This window comes from Magallana gigas, chromosome 8, assembly GCF_963853765.1.
Source record: "Magallana gigas chromosome 8, xbMagGiga1.1, whole genome shotgun sequence".
In the NCBI taxonomy this organism is placed as follows: Eukaryota; Metazoa; Mollusca; class Bivalvia; order Ostreida; family Ostreidae; genus Magallana; species Magallana gigas.
In genome coordinates, this window is record NC_088860.1 from 31988056 (window position 1) to 32012664 (window position 24609).

The following is a 24609-nucleotide window of genomic DNA, read 5'->3' on the forward strand; positions in this document are numbered from 1 at the left end:
AAGGCGGAAAGGGCGATCTATATAGTATTATTAAAACATTGAGACATATTTAAGTAATAAAAAGATATATAACATCACATATTAAGGGTCATTAATATAAAATACATGGTTACTGTCTTGAAATATATGAATTAAGCTATATTTACGCGGGTTAAGAAAACGTGACAGAGGGCTATGCTTGCTGAATCCTCTTCACGTTTTCGACCCGAGCCCAAATATACTTATACTTTGAGACATTTATGTTTATTCTACAATATAACATAAATTTTACGCATCAAACGAGCTATTTTCAACAAACTTCGCTGAATATCTGCAGTTGAAGCTATCACACCATGGCGTCAACCAAGCAAAAAGATGACGTCACAATCCAAATGAAACGCTGCGCGAAAGCGTGCGTACTCGTTCTGTACCCGGCCTCGTTAAACGTAACGTCAATCGGATTAGTACGTTTTTAACGTTGGTGCATTATGACGTATCTTGTGATGCAATAAGCAGGTTATACATATTTAACTAAATTTTTCTATCCAATCAAATGCCGCGCTACAACCAGAATTAAATTATATATATATTTTTAACTCAGACTTATTTATATGTATTTACTCTCTCTCTCTCCCTCTCTCTCTCTCTCTCTCTCTCTCTCTCTCTGATATTGAATTAAAAATTAATGTGGAATTATCATGTTCGTGGGTAGCTAATTTTCGTGGCTATCGTAGGTAGCCCTTGCACACGAACTTTCATCCGCACGAATATATAAACAAGCATTTGTTTGATTGTTATTAAGATTATCCTGATTACACGAAATAACGTTTATTCTAAGAACCAGGAAAATTGGTTACCCAATGATAGCAACCCACGCGAATAAAAATGGTTTCACAGAAGTTTTCATTCATTTTTTATCTCTTAAACGTAACCACCGTCAAAATTATGAATATTCAGGGGTAAAACACCAAAAATAGTATAAAGGCATCATACCTGTTGATAAGTTTCATACATTTGAATATTCAAAGAATCTATATAGATCATTTGTGTAAAACCGTTTCCCTCTTACATACAAAAAGAAAATGACGGTAAACGTTGAAATATACTAATTCAGTTTCAATTAATCTATATCCTTCTTAATCACTGATATATTTTAATAAAAGATGAAAGAAAAAATTCTTTTATTCGTCAGTCTTTATTGATATACATAGATAATGTATAAACTTATTTTTGTAACAATCCGAATAACCGAAACCAACAAAGGTGGAAACCGAAGCCAAAGGAACCACTGTCTGAAAGTAGAAGTAACGTATCATAAACCTCTGATTTTATATATTTCTAATGATTAATTGATAGAAATTTTTAAAAATCTAACAGAAATATTGACATTACATTGTTAAAGCTAATTAACTAGATTTTGATATAGATTTAAAAATAAATTAGAAAGCAGAACTTACGAATTTTAATCGCCATAGCTCCATGAGTTGTCATATGAGCCATAAGATTTCCAGTATCGTCTGGGTTTCCACCAGTAGCTATAGGCTTCTGATGAAGTGAACATAGTCACAGCCAGAACCAACAGGACGAGGAATACAAACAGGCTAAAGGAGAACTGCATGTTGATTGCCAAGCAAGCTGTAAAACATAAAACAAAGACAAAATGCAACATTTTAGTGAAGAAAAGTTATCATCTAATAACTTGATTCTGATAGTAACGCCTTATTTGATTGGCTAAACAAATTCATATATATCGTATAACATAACTTGCCTACGTCACAATACGACGGACGTGCGAAGCGTATTAATCAACTTGACGTTACGTTTAAATTTTGTACAACTTGACATATTTTACCTATTAATGGGCCTTATTTTATGATTTAAATAGAAAATTAAATTATAAGGAATAAATTTAATTTCTAGCTATGTTATACGAGTATATAACATAACTTGGAACAGTAGAAAGCGTAAAAGTTATGTTATATCGTATAACGTAGGTAGAAATTAAATTCATTCCTTAAATAAAGATGGTTCCATCTTAGCCCTTGTCTAAATAAGATATCAAAATAAAAATTTGGACGGATTATTTAATTAATTAACAGTATTACAAGACGGCTTACATTTCATATTATTCTAGGTTTGAGCTTAAAGTTGAATTTTTAATTTACATTGGAACAATTAGTTGATTGCTAAACACATTATTTCCAAAATGTACTGAAGCAATAAACATTATTCCGACAAAAAAGGAATATACAAAGTTGAATGCAACATCAAAGATAATAATGAATATATACTGTGGAATCATCAATTTTCGTGGGGGCCAATTTTCGTGGATTCCTGAAATTTTATATGTTCATGGGGACGTAATTTCGTGTATTTTCTTATACCTACAAAACGAAATATGACTTTATAACCCTAATTAATTATTCGTGGAGGATGTTAATTCGTGGATGAGAGGTACCCACGAAATCCACGAAAATTGAGCCACCACGAAATCAAATGATTCCACAGTATATAAATTCGAGCATTCTTACCTGTATTCCAAATGATCAGGATTTTTTCTGATGCACGGAGATTGTTTCGCTCACTTATATAACAATGTCCAGCTTGTTAAGTTAAATGTCACTGCATGAATGAAATATTTTCAATATTCTCGGTATAATTTCGAATAATGACGTCACTAGATGACCTCTACAATTATGTAAAACACAAAAGATTTAAGATAAGACAACTAAGTATTTGGTGCTAGTATGTGAAAACCAAAGTTTTTATATCGGCTTGTTATTCAATCAAACTCTTTACTAGATTTAAATTAGTAGGAAAATAAATGACATCACCTGCTTAACTGACCAGCTAAGAAATATTCATCGGCTTCGTACATACAATTTAGCAGAGGTACTTGTTGATATTGTCATTGGATGTGACAATTTGAAAGATTGTCCGATGTTAATCCAAAATTATTGTTTTTATTTGAATAAACTACCTGATATCGAAATTAAATTGGCATTATATCCCCGACCTACGACTGAAAAATTGCCTGTAATTGCTTTAAACCAGAATTTGTTTTTAAGGTAAAACAAAAATGGTTGGAAAGTTAAGATTACTCTTAGTTTTAGTGTTTGATATAAATTCTCTGTTATATAACAGCATATTTAATCTTTATTCTCCTTGATTTAAAGATATGCACATATTGATTTTGGCTTCGTACTAATTTTTAACGGAAGTTTGATCGATATGAAAATTTCAAACGGTGAATAGATTGTTTAATCATATTTACAAATTTCGAAGTCTATCTTCGACTGAAATCATCTTTTTTTATTTATTGATAGCATTGATAAGTTAAATTGTCACGCATATTGTTGCAAAAAAATCAAATCTGATTGTTCAAGGATTTCGGTAGCAAGAGACCTCACATTTATTCATAAGTTACTTCTATTTTAAATACAAATGTGTATCAACATTTCACTCAACCTTGACCTTTTCTGTATGCTAATCTGCCACATTTCAGGCGTTTGTTTTACTTTACATTTTTTATGCATATGTTTTAGTGTGGTATCTTCGAATTTAATCTCGTGGGTTATACAAAGAAACTATCGAAGAACTATTAATCAATTTAATATGTACTTAAAGATTTTACAGTCATAATTGTTAATTTTCAACTCATTATACACAATTATTTTTAAAAGTGTCATGATCTACTTTTCGTCTACCATTGAAACGAATTTTCAAACAATACACATGACAGAAATCTACATGTCATCACCCCAAAAAATAATTCAGTAATCTATGCATATAATTAAAAAATCGGCTGATTATATCACTTCTTTTTTTTCACCATCGACTGAGGCAAAATCAGGCATCATTTCTCATAATAGATAAAAAATGAAAACAAAATACACATAATTATCTAAATAAATTATTTTCACACTCAATACGTGAGTACGTTCTAAAAAGTTAAAATTATGTGAACTTGTTAACTGTAATACTAATATAAAATATTCTGAAAAGACGGATGAATCAAACTTTCAAACCATACTGTATATCAATTAATATCAATAATGAGACATTAAATAAACGAAACAAATGGTTGGGCAATTATAATGAAGTAGTTGTCAATTCACGTATGTCCCTTTGAATTTTATTCATACACATCGATATAAACGTTTTTGCTGTATCATAAGTTCATAGAAGAGATAAATTTACAAACGTAGATGCTAAGTAAATGATTTTAATTCTTTGGATCTCTTTTGAGAATATCAGACACATCTATTTTGTATAATGAGGTGTATTTGTTTTGAGCCGCCTTACTTTTTATACATAATTTTTAATTAATATAAATATTATGCATTGTATGCTTTGTGCCAAAAGCAAATATTTTTAAATTCATTTTCAATACAAATAAATCTATACCATCCACTCACACCACACCACTCACAAACAAGTTGGGAAAGTAGATATGAAAATTATACATAATACTAAATAGTATGCCACATCAAAAAGCCCATTTTGATCATTTTCTTTGGTAAAATCTATTTTCCAACATAACCCTCTCTAAAGAATAATAATTTTGTAAATACATGTATTTCACAATATCATAAAATCAGATACGCATGTATAAGCACTTGTTCTGATTTGGCTAAAAATACATGTATGACTCTTTACTAACATGATAAAATACACAATTTGCAAAAGTGCTCCTTTTTTACACATGCGAAGTATTTTGATAAATTCAGGTTGGTATGGCTTGATTATTACTTCATGTGAAACCTGCTTAACGGTTGGCCAAGCAGAAATAATTGCTTGTTTTTAACCCTCATATATGGTAAATGGAATCTTAAGTGAATAATCATTGGTGATTATCTCATAACTAATAAATTCACTTTGAGTATCAATTAAATCATGAGAAATATGAAATCCTTTCTCAAAAAGAGCCTTGCAGAATACATATTTATTTTGAATCTTAAATTTATTATTATACCATATTGGCCCAAGCAAGATATGAATTTTATCAGTTTCTATATTTTTTTTTAAAAAATCACATAACTAAAATGAACCTTCTTCAAAAAAAATGGTACGAGGGGCTTTTGCCCTTTGTCTACAATAATTAGGTCCAAAATGACATAGTTTATCTGTATGACTCCCAGTATTTCAGACAAATAGCTATTAGCTTGAGTTGGTTGTTTAAAGTCTCATTATCGACGTTATATGTAGTTTAAGAGACTTAATAAATATTTCAAAATTTGTCATTCCCCATTTTCATTCTCCAGTTGCAATGTTTTCGAGATATTTTATATCCCCAAATAAAATTAAACAACGTTTTACAAATTTCTTTATCCATTGAGAACTAGGTTTGGGAAGAGAAATGAATAAATGTGTAAATTTTGATGGAAACAAACTTTTCACAACTGTTATTTTTTTTAATGCTGAAATATTTGTTTTCAACCAGTGATCAATTTCTTTCTGAACTAGTTTTAGTTTATTATCAAATTTTGCAGTTTCATGATGTTTAGGTTAGCAGTATATGTTACGCCATGAATTGTAAGCCGCCTTACTTACCACTTTTTGTGATCTGCATGCGTACAGTTACATTTATTCAAAGACCAATTCTTGTCAAAAAACTGACGAAGTACACGTATTAAAAAAAATGTAGGTAATACTTTAAGAATTGTACCCACATTTCCGTTTTGATTGCTGGTTGCTACTAATTTTATGTTTCTTGCGAGAACAGGTAGAATGAATTTTGAGAACTTTATGCATTAAAATTCTACTGCTCGTAGTTTATCCTCAAGAGAGTTTTTTTAAAAACGGAAATCAGACTAAAATACGCCTGAACTCTAGTGTCCCGATCGCTCTTTAAAAAGGGAAAAGAACGTAATTTGCATTGAATTAAACAAAATTAAAATTAGTCGTACCTGAGATGCAACTAATGATTGACCAGGTTCTCCTCATTCATCAATCAAAAGATCGTTGCCAATTCTGACATCGATAGTGGATTCACTGTTTAATTAAACTCTATTTGGTGTCTTGTGTGTTTTTATATATTTCAAATAAATAATTCATATCATTTATTTGGGTAAAAGTTATGTTCTTTTTTGTTGTCATTATGATAAAAATCTATCTGAGGGATTTGGAATTCTAAAACAAACTCGCTAAATTGTTGAAAACCGAGATTTAAAATGGTGAAAAATTGAACAGCAAAACCTACTGTGTTTATTCGCCATAGCTCCATGTGTAATCAATGGAGCCATAACGTCATCAATATCGTCTAGGCCTCAAGTAATTATAGCCTTCTGATGAAGTGAACAAAGTCACAACCAGAACCAACAGGACAAGAAAAACAAACATGGCGAAGTAGAACTGCATCTCAAATGCCTAGCTAGCTGTAATTAACGAAATAAAGCACAGTATACAATGCTTTAATCAAAAGAGTATTTATATCATAATATGTTTATTCCTTCAAAATTGATTGTTTAATCAAACTCTAAATTCACTTCCTTTTCAGTTATAAATCAAGGTAATTGAGTTCAAAGACAGAACTTTGAACAATCCAATGTGAATTTGTTTTCAAACCCACATCCAAACTGAACATTTTTAAATTCGGCGAAACAATCTCACATGTAAATATTTAAAAAAGGCAAAAAACCCAAACAAACCCACCTATAAAAATGGAATTTTCAAACAAACTTTATAGTACAAATTAAATATCCTAGGAGTTAGGATGTAATATATACCTGACATTCAATATCTAAATTGTGGATGAGAGTAACAATAGAAATATTGCGGTAGTCGGAGATAAAAGGAAACTAATGCGTATCGAAACATTGCAGTTTGATTAAGAATGCGTTTATTCTTACACCGACAAATAGAGAGTTTCAGATCAGTCGATCTCCAAGATGACATTCTTGTCATGCATGAATGAATCAATATCGAAGATAGCAAGAAATAAATGAAACATACACAATGGGTGTAAATATAGTTCTTTATTCAGGAAAACCACAAAATGAAACCGTTTACACAAGAAGCTAGCACTAATAAAATCAGGATGTTGCTCATTTAGAAGGCCAGGCTGCATTTCCTGCAAAAATATCGTAAAACAGAATAAATCAGAGATAAAACGGTAGTTACAGTGAGCCCAAACCAATATACAGGGTAATTAAGTGCCCCTCTTTTAAATAAAACTAGTATATCATCTCAGGAATTTTTATTATGAAACTTTATATTAAACGGATTAAAAAAAAAATGTTTGTCTGTTTATAATATTCAAGCATTGTCTTTAAGCAAAAAAACTACAGGATATATTTCATCAGGTTACTTACTGTTTAATCATCCGAATCCCAAGATCTGGAGTTATGATAGAAACCATATGGTCTCCAATATCTTCATGCCTTGTACCAAAACTAGTTTTTGATATAGATTTAAAAATAATTAAAAGCAGAACTTACGAATTTTAATCGCCATAGCTCCATGAGTTGTCATATGAGCCATAACCTTTCCAGTATCGTCTGGGTTTCCACCAGTATCTATAGGCTTCCGATGAGGTGAACATAGTCACAGCCAGAACCAACAGGACGAGGAAAACAAACAGGCTAAAGGAGAACTGCATCTTGAATAACTGAAGAGGAAATAATTTAAGTCTTGAAAATGATATGTTTACAGAACATTGAATTATATCTGTTGTATATCATCTGCTTAATATTTGTACATAGAACAAAACCAGTGTTCACACTATGTTTGCACAGTAATTCTTACCAAATGCTAGCTGATCAGGACTGTAAAGATACTGATAACGAAAGAAACAGTAAGTTTGCTTTTATACTTTTTTCAAATACAGGTTCTCCTTATTTAAATGTCAGTGAATGACATATAGTCACTTTGCTTAGAATGTCTAAGAAATTAGAAGAGGTTGTATATTGCGTCATCGTTCGACCCTGATATTCGTGCTCAAGGTTGGCGACGTTTCTGCAACCTTGAACATGAATATCAGGGCCGAACAAAAAACTGGCTTTCTCTGTGAAAGTCATCCTGTTTTCATTAGTGGTAGCTTCTTATGTAAAGGATTTCATTTCGTCATTTTCCTGAATAAAGCATTTTATTTACATCCATTGTATATTTTCCCTTTATTTCTTACTATATTCGATGGTAATTCATAATTGCATGACAAGACAGACATCTTTAAGATCCACTAATCTGAAACGCTTTACTTGCGACGTCAGAATATACGCATTTTAAATCAAACCGCGAGGTTTAAATACGTATTTTTTTTTCTTTTTTCTCCGACTATCGCCATATTGGTCTTCGATTTCTAAACTTACCTTCATCAATACTTAAGGTATTAAAAAATCAAACATTTATTACATCCTAATTCCTAGAGTATTCAATATTACCATTTGGGCCTAAGGAAATTCTATCAAGATTCCATTTTGATAGTTTTTCTGCAATTTGTTTTACTATTGTGCATGTGAGAGTGTATGCTCAAAGTCGAATGAATGAAATATTTTTTTGTTCCAAATTGAAGTAATCTAAAGCTTCATAAAATGTCCTTCCCAATCAAGCTGTATACATAAGAATTTATATGAAGCAAAACATTCCATAAAGTCTTGTACTGTATATAAAAGCTCGTAGTTTAAGGTAGAATGTTATATATATCTTTTGCAGATTTGTGTATAAATGTGACCAATAGATATATCTGTAATATTCCTTTATACAATTAAGTAGATGTAATTATATAATGAAATTGCTGCTTGTGGAAACTAATTAAATTTAAGAAGTTTTTTGGTAAAATGGTTGTTTGTATTTAATACGTAAATTAAACCCAATTTTTTACATTATACTAATAGCACTAATAAAGACATGTTGCGTTATATCTATTTTCTATTTCTTTTTCCATTACAACTTGTTAAATGGTGATATATTATTGAATTTTATATTCATATCATTAATAATTTCATTTTGTGGAGTTATTTTTATTTAAAATGATCTAATTATTACATTTCAATTTATAAATATATTGTGTATGTTGGAACATGTTCAACATCTAACTTTGTAAAGTTTTCATATATGGCCACGTTATTTCCCAACAGCGTAAGAAAGTTATGCAAAATCTCCATTTTGTTTATCAATAATCATTTAACTGATTTATATCAATATACATTGAAATATTCTCATTTTAATAAAATGTTTTGTTTAGTTTACACATTTGAAATTCCTTTATGAATTATTTTTGTTTTGAAATATTTGTTTAGTAAAAATCAACATTAACAAAAAATGCCAGCCTTGACTTTCAATTTCATGCGTAGATGCCCATCTAAGGTGAAGGAGACAATTCATCATTTATAATGCACATAACTTAGTCGGCGACTTTGGTATTTCTTTGCGTTGAATAAAGAGAGTACTATCCAAGTGAAATACTCCAATTCAATATGTATGCCTTGCAGTTCGATATTTGCTATTAGACTTATTCTTTAAAGGTACATATTTTAAAAATTATTCATACATTATAAATAGCACCACTTTATGTATGACTTACATAATCAGTACTTTAAAAAAGATAAAATAATGTAAAAACCAGGTTTTTAAAACATCGTAGATTTGTTAAACCAGGGACAAATTTGAAAAAGATGAGCATATTTTGGTGTCTTTTTCTGTAATATAGGCTAATGTAACTTAATTCCACAACAAATAGTGAAGTAGTTTTAATTACTTTGACTTTTAAATAGAGAACGTAATGGAGATTTTTATTTACCTTGAGGTGGAATAAAACACTGATAATTAAATGGAAAATACATGCATAATGCAAGCTACGCCACTTTCTGCTGAACTCTTGACACTGAATGACTCGGAAAAATTGACTGAAAGTAAAAAAGTGAATATAATTTCATGGAAAGAACACAGAATTTGTCCTTTTTAAACTTTGTTTATCTATTCATTTTAATTGTTAATTGGTACATTTTTTTAAAATTATTTTCAGCAAAATTGCAGTTTAATTAAATGACCTTGTTTTTATACATTTTTAAAATTGTACATTATAAAACTTAATCGTTGTAAAATTGAGCTGTTAAAATCGTCAGTAATATTTCAGTTAAAGTTTGTTTGAATTTTGTTTTTAAACATTGTATAAACTACCCAGTGAAATAACGTCATAAGCAAGTATTTATTCATAAGTGAAATAGGAAAAAAAGTCAGTAGTTCTTTCTACTCCGAGTACATTCGAACACCAATAAGTTATAATAAATAAATAAAATCATTGTATATTTCTCAAACAATTACTATAAAACATGATCGATCTAATAATACACTCAAAATTAAGAATGAGCGATGTACTTGATGAATAATAACATTGCTTAGAAAGTTGCCCTATAAATAACTCTGACGATTTCTACACTTTTACAGATTAAATTCATTATATATAAATTACCACGCAATTATAGTTAAAAACGCAGAATACCAACTGCTCGTTTTAGACTTAACCCCCCCCCCCAAAAAAAAAAACCCAACAAAAAACAAATAAACAAATTTTAAAGTCGATACATTATGAGGGTTGGATTGTTGTTTTAAATTTTAAAGTGAAAACACGAGGAATATTTCTTCACAAAATAATAACTTATAGTTAAACAGAGTTGATATTTTTTTTTATACATAATTAAGGTAGATTAAATGGATATAATTTGGTTTTTTTGTTGACCACCCAGCCTTCTTAAGGAGGAACAGGATGATACAGTGTAAAATTATTTGTCAATGATTTCCCCCTTTTCTATGCATCAACATTAAGTAAAATACGATATGTATTATTTAAATAACTGCCGTTTTGACTTTAAAGAGAGAAATTCTTATATGCATTATCCACCCTTTATGGCCAAATGTATTTCATGACAATTTCAGTTATACAAATTGATATTCATGGCATTTTTTTTTTTCAATAGAAATTTTAGAATAGTTATTAAATATATAGTTAAAATATTCGCATTTTTAAAAGTGAAAAGATATTTTTGTGAAAAAAAAATCGAGAAATTCAGCACTTCAAATTTTGGAGATTTGGATTTTAAATTGAATGTATTGTGACAGCAAAAAAAAACATGTTCAACAAAATGTTTTGAATTCTTTAAAAAAATCAATATTATTATGAACTGTGCAACTAGCATGCACATGAGTAACATTTAAGAAATGAAGATAATAATTTTTCTATTGATCGACGTGTCAAAGAAAAAATTGACCGGAAGATTTCATCAATGCCCGTATATCTACCGCTTGGAATGGAAGTTGATGCATTACTCATAGTTTTGCTTTACGATGCTTATATTCTGATGACCGATCATGTACGTGTTTAAATCTAAAACTCTTCGTTACCGAATTTGAACAGCAGATTTACCATGAAAGTGTATAGGCCTATATGTTCGTTACAATTATTCCTGGAAAAAGGAACAGCCAGCCTCACGCTTAATGTTGATTGATCTTAAGCAGACGGAATCGTGAGAAGACGCTTAATTTTTTTATTTAGTCGATTAAATAATGTGTATTGTTTATCTTTGAAGGTTAAACTTTCAGTTTTTTATATTTATAAAGATGTATTTTGTTTGCTGATAATTAAACAGACACAACTTTACACTTTGTTGGTAGTGTTCATTTTGGAAATTCCCGTTCTTTAAATAGTGTTAAATAAGAACAGATGAGAAAAGTAGATGCGGCCAAAATTTTATTAATGCAGGTATCAAAGAAATTTTTCAACCAATCAGAAGCGCCGATATCTCATCAAACGAATAAATATTAAATGATCGTCAATTTCTTGGCATTTAATCGAAGATGCAACAGTGTGAATTACCTGTTCTCCAATTCTGGAATTATGACATTTCTTGACACTTCCTGTACTCAAACATTAACAAAATAAAATCCTTGGATTGATCAATTAACATTAACAGAATAATTATAAGAATACATCCACATTTTTTGACATAATCTTTGCTTATACACGTAATTAACAAAATCTTAAATTTTGCATTTGATATTGCTTAAAAGTAGAAAAGTACAATCGATTAGAGTATGACAGCCTCCTTAAGGTATCTCTAATCTCACATTTTAATTTCATTGCGCAGCTCATAATTATTTTTAAAATGTATATAATTTTATTTATTTCACCATCACAGAAATTTATTATTTTATAATTACACAACATTCATAAAGAAAATCAGTTTGGATTAAACAAACAAACAAACAAACAAGTTTTGGGGAAACTTTTTTCTCATGCAGAAGGTTATTTAGACAAAATATAACAGAAACCAGAAATTTTGTGAATTTTCAATATATTTTTCTTTTTAATATACTTTATTCATTATTCATATTTTTAACATTTGATAGGTTTGTAACATATTCTATAGGTTCTGTGTGACATGTACAAAATTAAATCTTGAGATAGTGATAGACATTTAACATAAAATCATGCAAATATATAGAAAATGTCTATATTTTTTTTAGCCAAATGTTCCCTTTGAAGCCATGTATCTGAAATTTGACTTCACTGACACCCATTATAATGTCAAAATAATACTGAATACATATATAGGCAAACTGGATTAATTGATTTTCTTGTTTCTGGATTCTTGATATCCAAAATGTTTTTGTTTCAAATCAAATTGTAACATCATAGAAATTGTCTAATTCAAGTGCAAAAAGGTCACCAAAAAATTTATGCAGCTTCGTACAAAATATTTTCGTAATCCCTTTATTCACTGTGATCATTGTGCATATTTAAAAACAATATTTGAAGAAACACATTGGCTTGATCAAACATACTGAAAACAAATCCTGGTCAGGCTGAAATTGCATTTTAGGTGCAATTAAATTGGCCTTAACTCAGAGGGATGAACATTGACCCCCCTATATTTTTTTTTCATTTTTAAAGTATGTCTACACATTTCAATCATACTTCTCAAGATATTCTTGATATCAAAAAAGAGATGCTTTCATACGTCTATTCATCGATTATATTTACAATTCAAACATCTTGACCACTCTGCAATTTCCCCCATTTGCTATATATTCGATGATAACTCTCATGTGATCAACAAAAGTCACGTGATCAGTGTTAATTGCTTCTTCATTAAGAAATAAGTTCTGTTTTTCTACTTAACCTGTATTATTGATAACTTTTTAAATTTGATAATATATGAATCATAATTATTCACCCAACACACCAACCCGCAACATGTGCAAATGCAAAACTGTGGTCATTGGTGATAACCAAATTATGAATAATTTTTGTATTGGCATGTTATGTAAATAATTTTGTCTGCATCATTCGTCTTTTGCCGCTCAGAAATTCGATAGCAAAATTCCAGACACACAATTTATTAAAATCTTTATATAAACATTGCTAAATGTCTTTGTTTTATTATTTATATCGTGAAAACTTAAATAAAAACATCAAAACTCATAAAAACATAAAAACTCCGCATGTATTGTGCAGTAAACTTATCGATAAATATGAGCTTGTGTAATATATATGGACAGAGCACCAAAGAAAAATAAAAGCAATCGAAAAAGGGTCGATGAGAAAAGACAGAACCTACAGAGAATTGCTAATATTTATGGAATTCCCATAGGTCCTAATGGTAAAATTGAATACCCTTGAAATTAGGTTGTAATAGATATCTGATTATGTAGTATTTAGACTGTTGATGAGAGTAACAATAGAAATCAAAAACTAATATGCCGTTAGTAGGTAAAAAAATAAAAAATTGTGTGTATTTAAACATTGCAGTTTGATTTAGAAAGCGTATGAAGATTGAAGACGTTTTTGCAACCTTGAGCATGAATATCAGGGTCGAGCGATGACTCAATATTAAACTTCTTAGATAGAAATGCTATGCAAAGTGACTAAATGTCATTCATTGACCTTTAATTAAGGTGAAAAGTATAAAAGCAAACTAACTGTTTCTTTCGTTATCAGAATCTTTACAGTCCTGATCAGCTAGCATTGGTAAGAATTACTGTTCAAACTTATTGGGAACTTTGGTTTTATTCTTCGTACAAACATGAAAGAGATTTACAACGAAATAGATTCAACGTTCTGTAATTGAATCATTTTCTCAAGACTTAAATTATTTCCTCTACAGATACTCAAGATGCAGTTCTCCTTTAGCCTGTTTGTATTCCTCGTCCTGTTGGTTCTGGCTGTGACTATGTTCACCTCATCAGAAGCCTATAGATACTGGTGGAAACCCAGACGATACTGGAAATCGTATGGCTCATATGACAACTCATGGAGCTATGGCGATTAAAATTCGTAAGTTCTTCTTTTATGTTTTTAAAAAAAAATCTAAACTAGTTTTGGTACAAAGCAAGAAGATATTGGAGACCATTTGGTTCCTATGATAACCCAGATCTTGGGATTGGAATGATTAAACAGTAAGTAATCTGATGAAATATATCCTGTTGTATAATAGCTTGACGAGAATGCAATGCTTATATTTATTAGGATTTACAAAACAATATGCTTAAAGACTGGTTTTTATAATAAATGTATTTTTTGGATGATAAAATATCTAAAAGAGGGTCACTTAATTCTTCTGTAAATTGGTTTGATATCAATATTACTGACATTTTATCTTTGATTTATGTTTATTTTACTTCATTTTATTTTTGCAGGTAATGGAATCTGGCCTCGTGTGTGAGCATCATCCTGTTTTTATTAGCGCTTGCTTTTTATGTAAACGGTTTTATTTTGTGATACTCTTGAATAAAAAATTGTATTAATATCCACTGTGTATTTTTCCATCTATTTCTTACTATATCCGATGGCAATGCATAAATGCATGAAAAGACAGATATCTTCAGGATCCACTAATCTGAAACGCCTTACTTGTTGGCGTAAGAATTAACTAATTCTTAATGAAACAGCCAGGTTTAAATACGCATCATTTTTCGTTTTTTCCGAATATCGCCATATTGGTCGTCGATTTATATCGTTCACTTAAACTTAAGAAATAAAAAATCAGGTATATATATCATCCTAATTTCTAGAGTATTCAATCTTATGATTAGAGCCTATGGACCTTCTATCAAACAAGTCACCAAACTGGATTGTTCGAGGGATGGTTTCAATTTTTTTTCTTATTGATGCTGTTTGATTGTTTTTATCTTGCTTTTTGTGCTCCGTCGGCATGTTACACGAGTGCATTGTTTTTGTAGGTTACCTTGCATAATAAATGTAGTATTTCTGTTAATGTTTCTGCATATAAATTATAAAAATAGCGGTACTTATATAATAAATAAATCATGTGTTTTTACAAATCCTGATGAGTTTTCGATCGACAAAAAACGAATGTTTCAGACAAAGATATTTACAAATTGTGTGAATATATTCATTATTCTTCTTCAGTGCCGTCACTTGAACCGCTGTTTTGCATAAGCACATATTGCAAGTGAAGGTCGATGTGTTGGGTGATTAATTTGAATAGAAACATTATAAGAATTAAACTTGAACGATGATACTGATAATGTAGGAGAGTAGTATTTGTTTACTATGCAATAACAATTATATTATTAATCAGTCTACCTTCTGTTTTTTGTAAAGCTAAAATAGCTACATTTTAAATTTTAATGCATGTTAATTGTATATTAAGGTAACTCCATACCCGTAAAATTCTCTGATACAAGTTAAAAAACAGAGCTGTCTTCAACTTAATAAACTTACATTTCACCAATTATAAGAAGAAAATGTACGTGTCATCACACTTTTTGAGATTCAGATAAACATAAAGTAATTTTAGCATCATAAAACCGTGCATTTTTGCTAAAAGTAACAGCTTTATAGGCAGAAACTTGTTTATCTTGTTTAATTTTATCGTGAACTTTGTCAGGAAACTAGAACTACAAACAGATTTTAAAATTAGTTTTTGGGATAAGAAAAATTATAGCATTTAGACATATAACTGAGAGAAAAGTAAGAAAAAGAGCCTTTTCCCCAAGCATAGAAAAGGGTATAAGATATTGAAAATTCAAGATTTACACTTTACAATAATTCTAATTACTTCCATGTGATTAATATCACATAAAATATATAAAACTATCTTGCACAAATATTAAAGAATTTTAGGTTTTACAAAAAAAAAGGATAACATTAAAACACTTGATCTGATTTGATTTATACAAAGTTAATTGGTAACGTGAGTCAGAATTAATGATAACAAACTCTCAAAGTAATATGCATTAAAATATGTTAACTGAATAAGCGATGGTATCCGGACATCCCGGTATAATTCTCAATCATAACTCGAAATTCACCTTCATCTATATACATCTCTCATTTTTATTATTGACTTTGTTATTAGATCGATATTTTAATAGTATTTGTATAAGAAAAAATGAATTGATGTGGATGTATTTTTTTTATAACTCATTGGTGTTTGAATGCACTCGCAGAACTACTAAACACTAATGATTTTTCTTACAATGTTATGTATTGTTACATTTTAGTTATAACCATATCGGTATAGATAGGACTAAAAATATTCAAATTTTTGGTTTTTATTAACCATGAAGTTTGGCTGAAAAATCAATAATATTTTTTAAAGTTAAATTTTTTTTAAGAATAATTTTTAAAATCTATACTAATAGACTTGATTTGTTGGGCTTTAATAGAGAGAAATCAGAAGAGTACTTTGATTTGCTTTGTTCATTTTTAACATCATTGGTACTTGAAGATTACCAATTTGTTGTTATTTTCTTTCAACCAAGCTTCGCTAATCAATAATCAACAAAAATGTCTTTTAAAAATCCGGAAATCATCTGGATTTTTTGGATTTTACAATCTTGCGTATGCGCATTACGTTTATGCTAAATCACTAAATCACGAGAGGCTCTTTAGTTTACGTTTCCACAATATCACATTTGCATAGATAAACTCAGAAACGATATTACAAATACCTGTAAATTTTCATTGAAAATTTGTCATATATTCTTTTCATCAAAGGAACTACGGGAGATAACTCTAACTGAGTGCATTTAAAATGAAATATCCCGAGAGTTTCGAATGTCAACATGGTGTGTAAATTCGAAGCAAGTAAAAAAGTTGGTGAAAAAGTATTGAATTCTTCATTAATATGCATTAGATTTTTAGACAAAAGATATTTACAGCCTTAAAATGGTTTGTTATGAATGATTTAACTGTTGTTTTCAATGCAGCTTCATTAATTTTCTCCAAAATCATTTCGGAGCGATTCTGCAATTTTTAGCTACATTACGGGTATATGGGAGGCATTTTAACTGTGGCGATGGCCTGTACCGAGACACAGTTGATTATTCTAGCTAGGGAGAGTGTAGTGAAATTTAAAGCATTATTGTAGGCTTAAAGCTTGGTTATATAAATGTCAACAATAAGGTGTGTTGATGTATCTATTTCGTAAAAGTCCGATATCATATGCAATGTCAACCCGTGCACACACGGGTCAAAGTCTAGTATATAATATAAATATGCGTTCCTCTGAAATAAAAAAGGAGTAATTTTAAAAACAACGATTTGCCGAAAATAACAATTTATTTCCTTAGAAATGTTCTCAAAAGAAAGAAAGATAAATATAGTAGGATAAGACATATTGCATATTCTTTCCAATGAAATATATTTACTTTTTTCCCAGTAAGTCAGTTTTCCTGTGTCATTCAGTGTCAATAGTGCAGAAGAAAGCGACGCGGTTTGCATTATATTTTCCATTTCATTAACCTTGTTTTATTTCACATTAAGGTTAAAAGAATCTGCATCATTTTGTACGTTAAAAGTCAAAGTAAAAAAACCTACTTATCTACTTGTCTTGTAATCAAATTACAGAATTTACATAATAGTATTACAATAAAGGACAATGAAAACATGATCAGCTACCTCAAGTTTGTATTATATTTTAGCAAATCGAAGATGTACCCCCCAGCCCAGTTTTTATAACACTTTATTAACTTTCTACAACTACTGATAATATACTGACTGATATAAGTAATATAAGCTAATCATAAATATGTGTTTCATAAAATATATGGATACTTCTTTCGTAGGTTAACCAAGCATTAATAATATCGTTCAAAAATAAGTATAAAATTTAATATCCTGCAGTAAGACATACAAATCAAATATGAATCAAAAGAATTATTTCCCTTGAATAGTACTTTTATTTTACAGACACAACAAAATGCAAAGGTCGCCGACTAAAATTATGCAACATGAATTATGAATTGTCTCCTACACCTTTGGCGTGACATCTAAGAATATAGTTAAAAGTCGAGATTGAAACTGTTAACAAAACGTTGATATTACACAACAAACAATTCAGAAAAGAAATCATTCATTTATCATCAACATTTTTATTAAAATGAGAATATTTGGATTGATATTACTATGTCAGTTGAATGATTTCCAACACAGAAAAAACAAAAACATGTAGATATTTTGCATTCCTTTTTACATTGTTAGAAAATAATAACGTGATTTTTATATTAGAACAAAACAAAGACAGATTTTGAACCTTAAACAACATTTACAATTTATTCGTATATTAAATCGTTGATCATTAAGTGCAAAAGGTCACCAAAAATTATGCAGCTTCGTACAGAATGTTTTCGTAATCCGTTTTTTTACTGTGACCATTGTGCATAATTAAAAACAATATTTGAATAAATAAATTTGCTAAATCAAAAATACTGACAACAAATTCTAGTCAGGCTGAAATTGCATTTTAGGTGCAATTAAATTGGCCTGAACTCAGAGGGATGAACACTGACCCCATATATTTTTTAATTTTTAAAGTATGTCTACACATATCAATCATACTTCTCAAGATATTCTTGATACAAGAACATTGAGGAGTAGAATACTAGTACCTTAAAGAAAAATGGAAAGTTTTGATTTTGGGGGCAAATATTAACAAAGAGATGCCTTCCTCCGTCTATCCATCGATTATATTTACGATTTAAACATCTTGACGACTCTGCAATTCCCCCCTTATGCTATATATTTGATGATATCTCTCATGTGATCAACAAAAGTCACGTGATCAGTGTTAATTGCTTCTCCATTAAGAAATAAGTTCTGTTTTTCTACTAAACCGGTATTATTGTCAACTTTTTAAAGGGTACCTGCAGTGCCAGATATTAGGGGAAAACCCGATTTCACACCTGAACGAGTTTTGAATCAAGCTGATTTGGCGCGAGATCAACTGTGACGTCAAGGGGTCAACGCCGCTGTATGAGAAACAGGAATATCGTATGAAAACTGCTCATTTTCTGTCATTGCTTAATCTATAGATGAACATTTTTTTTCTGTTGTTTTATTTCTTTATCAACCCTGGATGACTAAATATACTGTTGTTTGAGTTAAAACCTGTATTTTATCGAACAAAAATGCCGAATTCAGAAAATTGTTTGTTTCATGAATTTAGTCAAACGTGTAAGACATTTTACATATAAATGCACACCATATGTAGCAAAATCACAATTAATCAAAGCACTATTGTTATAACAAACATATTTTGTTAATATTGTTATTATTTCGAATGTTTTTTCCGTGACATTATTAACTGATTAATAATATTGATAATACATATTTCGTAAAAGGTAACGTGGGGTCTATTCCTCGTATAAGGCATTAAATTACTAATGATGTCGCCCAATTATTCAATAATATTGATATCAGACCAGTAACAATCAAATCAAAATAATATGCATTCTTTAACAAACAAACACGGGATTATAAACGGATCAAGGCGAAAGTCCAAGATGGCTGCATAATTAAGTCTGTCTCGTATTCTTTTAAAAATACGATAATGGAATTTCATTTTACATTTCTTTTACATCGTTTATTCAGATTTCATAATGATTTGTTATCAGTATAACAATTTAAGCTATATGGACTTAAAGCGTTAAATTGCTGACCATAGCGCTCGAAAGAAAGTTGCACTTAATTAAATAAGAAATTATAAAGACCAATGTAATTACTTCCGAAATAATTACTTGATCACATAAAAAATTGCTGAATTGTAAATTTGGTCATTATTAAAGTGATTAGATAAGTAACAATAAAGGTATTTACTTCGAACATTAGTTTAACTACTTGATAGTCTCATGCACGATTCTTTAATCACTGATTGACGTTCTATACACATGTATTAACTTACCAGCTGCTTACGAATTCTTGATTTAACACAGTCTAATTTATTTTTTTTTGTTTTATTATTTAACATTTGAGTAGCTAATTATACACAACTAAAATTTACCAGTCTAGTGGTGTGAAACCCTTTCTTTGTTCACCAGACTCGTGTACCATGTGTATACATACCTCAGATTCACGTGTGTCTGGAGCAGTGGCTTCGTTAGTATACCTGTTTACCTGTGTCATTGTCGCGGATCACGTGTGTGTGAAAGGATATTATGTAATCAAAAAATGAATAATGAACATAAATCTGCCCATGCAAGCGTAGTCATCGGTAAAAAGGCAACGAGAATAGCAAATTTTAAAAAGAAATCTGACTGTAATAAAATAATAACGGATACAAATTTCTAAATCTACAATACTTAAAATAACTAAATACGTCAAAACATCAGACCTGAATCAATCTATTTGGCTGAAAAATCGAATTAAATTTGTATAGCTTTGTAAAGAAATTTCCCTCCTGTTGACCTCGTGACGTCACTTTCGCTGAAGCCTCTTTATCGCCTGATTCTGTTTTCTCTTGATTAGATTTCCCAAAGCATGTAAAAATAGCCACTTTGAAGAGGCGTAACTCCGTTATTTTTGCATCGATTTTGATGCGGTTTTTTGTATCAAATTTTGGTAAATAAACTCGTTGACATATGTTTCACATCGGCTAGGCTGCAGGTACCCTTTAAATTTTATAATATATGTATCATAATTATTCACCCAACACACCAACCTGCAACATGTGCAAATGCAAAACTGTGGCCGTTGGTGATAACCAAATTATGAATAATTTTTGTATTGGCATGTTTATAAATAATTTTGTCTGCATCATTCGTCTTTTGCCGCTCAGAAATTCGATAGCAAAATTCAAGACACACAATTTATCAAAATCTTTATGTAAAGATTGCTAAATGTCTTTGTTTTATTATTTATATCGTGAAACTTCAATAAAAACATAAAAAACTCCGCATGTATTGTGCAGTAAAGCTATTAATAAATATGAGCTTGTGTAATATATATGGACAGAGGACCAAAGAAAAATTAAAGCAATCGAAAAAGGGTCAATGAGAAAAGACAGAACCTACTGGCATTGTACCAGTTATCGGCTAAAATTTAACGTTTTCTTTTCGTAATTCCTCATTTCTTGATATTTTTGGATAAAACTTGACATACGTTTAAAAGTGAACTGCTTATTTATCAATCTGTTAGTTTACATCATTATTTAGAACCCAAAACATCTTTTTTTGTGCTTTTTAGCGCGCCCCGATTTTGCCGAGTTTTTACGATTTACTGTACCAGTTATCGGCTTCGTGATAATAACATAGTGAAGTCCGTGTTCATGTCGATTTTATACTCTGCTAAATATAGTTTGAATTATGCCCCTTGTGGGGTCAGACTAAAGTAGTCGGGGTCATGATACATTATAAACAAAACTCATAAAATTATTCGTTTATTATCAGACGGTAATACACCAAATCGTAGACTATTCAAAGCATAATTATGCAATTAGGCGTTGAATTGCGCTACGAATCTGTCGGAAATTTGTGAATTCCTTTTGTTTATACATGTTAAATGTATTGATTTTATATGTGAAATCATAGAAGGGATATAATAACGTATCACAAAGGAGTAATATTCTATTTTTAACTTATTACGTCACTTCCCCCACTGCTGAAAGTGCAAAGATGTAAACTCAGCGGTAAACAATGATCGTTTAAGCTCATGTATAAAACATATTCAAGAAAGTTTTCAAGCAAATATACTTTTCTTTATTCGAAACAGACGACCGAATTAAAAAATCTTGGATTGATACGTGCTTTAAACCCGAACTCTCAGTTTAGCCGATAACTGGTCTTAGCCGATAACTGGTACAGTACCAGTACAGAGAATTGCTAATATTTATGGAATTCCCATAGGTCCTAATGGTAAAATTGAATACCCTTGAAATTAGGTTGTCATAGACGATGTAGAATTTAAACTGTTGATGCAAGTAACAATAGAAATCGAAAACTAATATGCTGTTAGTCGGAGAAAAAAGAAAAATAGTGCGTATTTTAACACTGCAATTTGATTTAGAAAGCGTATGAAGATTGAAGACGTTTCTGCAACCTTGAGCATGAATATCAGGGTCGAGCGATGACTCAATATTAAACTTCTTAGATATTAATTCTACGCAAAGTGACTAAATGTCATTCATTGACCTTTAATTAAGGAGAAAAGTATAAAAGCAAACTAACTGTTTCTTTCGTTATCAGAATCTTTACAGTCCTGATCAGCTAGCATTGGTAAGAATTACTGTTCAAACTTATTGGGAACTTTGGTTTTATTCTTCGTACAAACATGAAAGAGATTTACAACGAAATAGATTCAACTTTCTGTAATTGAATCAGTTTTAAGACTAAATGATTTCCTCTACAGATACTCAAGATGCAGTTCTCCTTTAGTGTGTTTGTATTCCTCGTCCTGTTGGTTCTGGCTGTGACTATGTTCACCTCATCAGAAGCCTATAGATACTGGTGGAAACCCAGACGATACTGGAAATCTTATGGCTCATATGACAACTCATGGAGCTATGGCGATTAAAATTTGTAAGTTCTTCTTTTATTTTAAAAAAAAAATCTAAACTAGTTTTTGTACAAAGCAAGAAGATATTGGAGACCATATGGTTCCTATGATAACCCAGATCTTGGGATTGGAATGATTAAACAGTAAGTAATCTGATGAGATATATCCGGTTGTATAATAGCTTGACGAGAATGCAATGCTTATATTTATTGGGATTTACAAAACAATATGCTTAAAGACTGGTTTCTATAATAAATGTATTTTTGGGATGATAAAATATCTAAAAGAGGGTCACTTAATTCCTCTGTAAATTGGTTTGATATCAATATTACTGACATTTTATCTTTGATTTATTTTTATTTTACTACATTTTATTTTTGCAGGTAATGGAATCTGGCTTCGTGTGTGAGCATCATCCTGTTTTTATTAGCGCTAGCTTTTTATGTAAACGGTTTTATTTTGTGATACTCTTGAATAAAAAATTGTATTTAAATCCACTGTGTATTTTTCCATCTATTTCTCACTGTATCCGATGGCAATGCATAAATGCATGACAAGACAGATATCTTCAGGATCCACTAATCTGAAACGCCTTAACGGTCGGCGTAAGAATTAATGCATTCTTAATGAAACTGCCAGGTTTAAATACGCACCATTTCCCTTTTTTCTCCTAATATCGCCATATTGGTCGTCGAACTATATTGTTACTTTCGCTAAAACTTAAGAAATTAAAAATCAGGTATATGAAACATCCTGATTTCTGGAGTATTCAATCTTACCATTAGAGCCTATGGACATTCTATCTAACAAGTCACCAAACTGGATTGTTCAAGGGATGGTTTCAATTTTTTTTTCTTATTGACGCTGTTTGATTGCTTTTATTTTTCTGTTTGTGCTCCGTCAGCATGTTACAAGAGCTCATTTGTATAGGTTAACTTGCATAATACATGTAGCATTTCTGTTAATGTTTCTGCATATAAATTATAAAAACAGTGGTACTTACATAAAAAATAAATCATGTGTTTTTACAAATCCTGATGAGTTTCCGATCGACAAAAGACGAATGTTGCAGACGAAGATATTTACATACTGTATAGATATAATCATTATTCTTCTTCAGTGCCGTCACTTGAACCGCTGTTTTGCATAAGCACATATTGCAAGTCAAGGTCGATGTGTTAGATGATTAATTTGAATAGAAACATAATTAGAATTAAACTTGAACGGTGATACTGATAATGTAGGAAAGCAGTATTTGATTACTATGCAATAACAATTATAATATTAATCAGTCTACCTTCTGTTTTTGTAAAACTAAAATGAGCTACATTTTAAATTTTAATGCATGTTAATTTTGTATTAAGGTAACTCCATACCCGTAAAATTCTCTGCTACAAGTTAAAAAACAGAGCTGTCTTCAACTTAATGGACTTAAATTTCACCAATAATTAGAAGAAAATATACGTGTCATCAGACTTTTTGAGATTCAGATAAACATAAACTAAAGTAATTTTAGCATCATAAAACCGTGCATTTTTGCTAAAAGTAACAGCTTTGTAGGCAGAAACTTGTTTATCTTGTTTAATTTTATCGTCAACTTTGTCAGAAAACTAGAACTACAAACAGATTTTAAAATTAATTTTTGTGATAAGAAAAATTATAGCAATTAGAAATACAACTGAGAGAAAAGTAAGAAAAAGAGCCATTTCCCCTAGCATAGAAAAAGGCATAAGATATTAAAAATTTAGGATTGACACTTTACAATAATTCTAATTACCTCCATCTTATTTTATTCACATAAAATATATAAAACCATCTTGCAAAAATATTAAAGAATTTAAGTTTTACAAAAAAGGATAACATTAGAACACTGGATCTGATTTAATTTATACAAAGTT

The 24609-nt window shown here is 30.1% G+C and overlaps 1 long non-coding RNA gene across 1 annotated transcript; it reads right to left on the reverse strand.

The window, feature by feature from the left end:
* Nucleotides 1-6937: 6937 nt before the first annotated feature.
* Nucleotides 6938-20396, reverse strand: LOC117690272 (uncharacterized). The gene is made up of 3 exons (XR_004602365.2): nt 20285-20396; nt 7419-7588; nt 6938-7051 (listed from the first exon to the last, which is right to left on the reverse strand). It is a non-coding gene; the product is annotated as an uncharacterized lncRNA (long non-coding RNA).
* Between the last annotated feature and the right edge of the window lie 4213 nt (nt 20397-24609).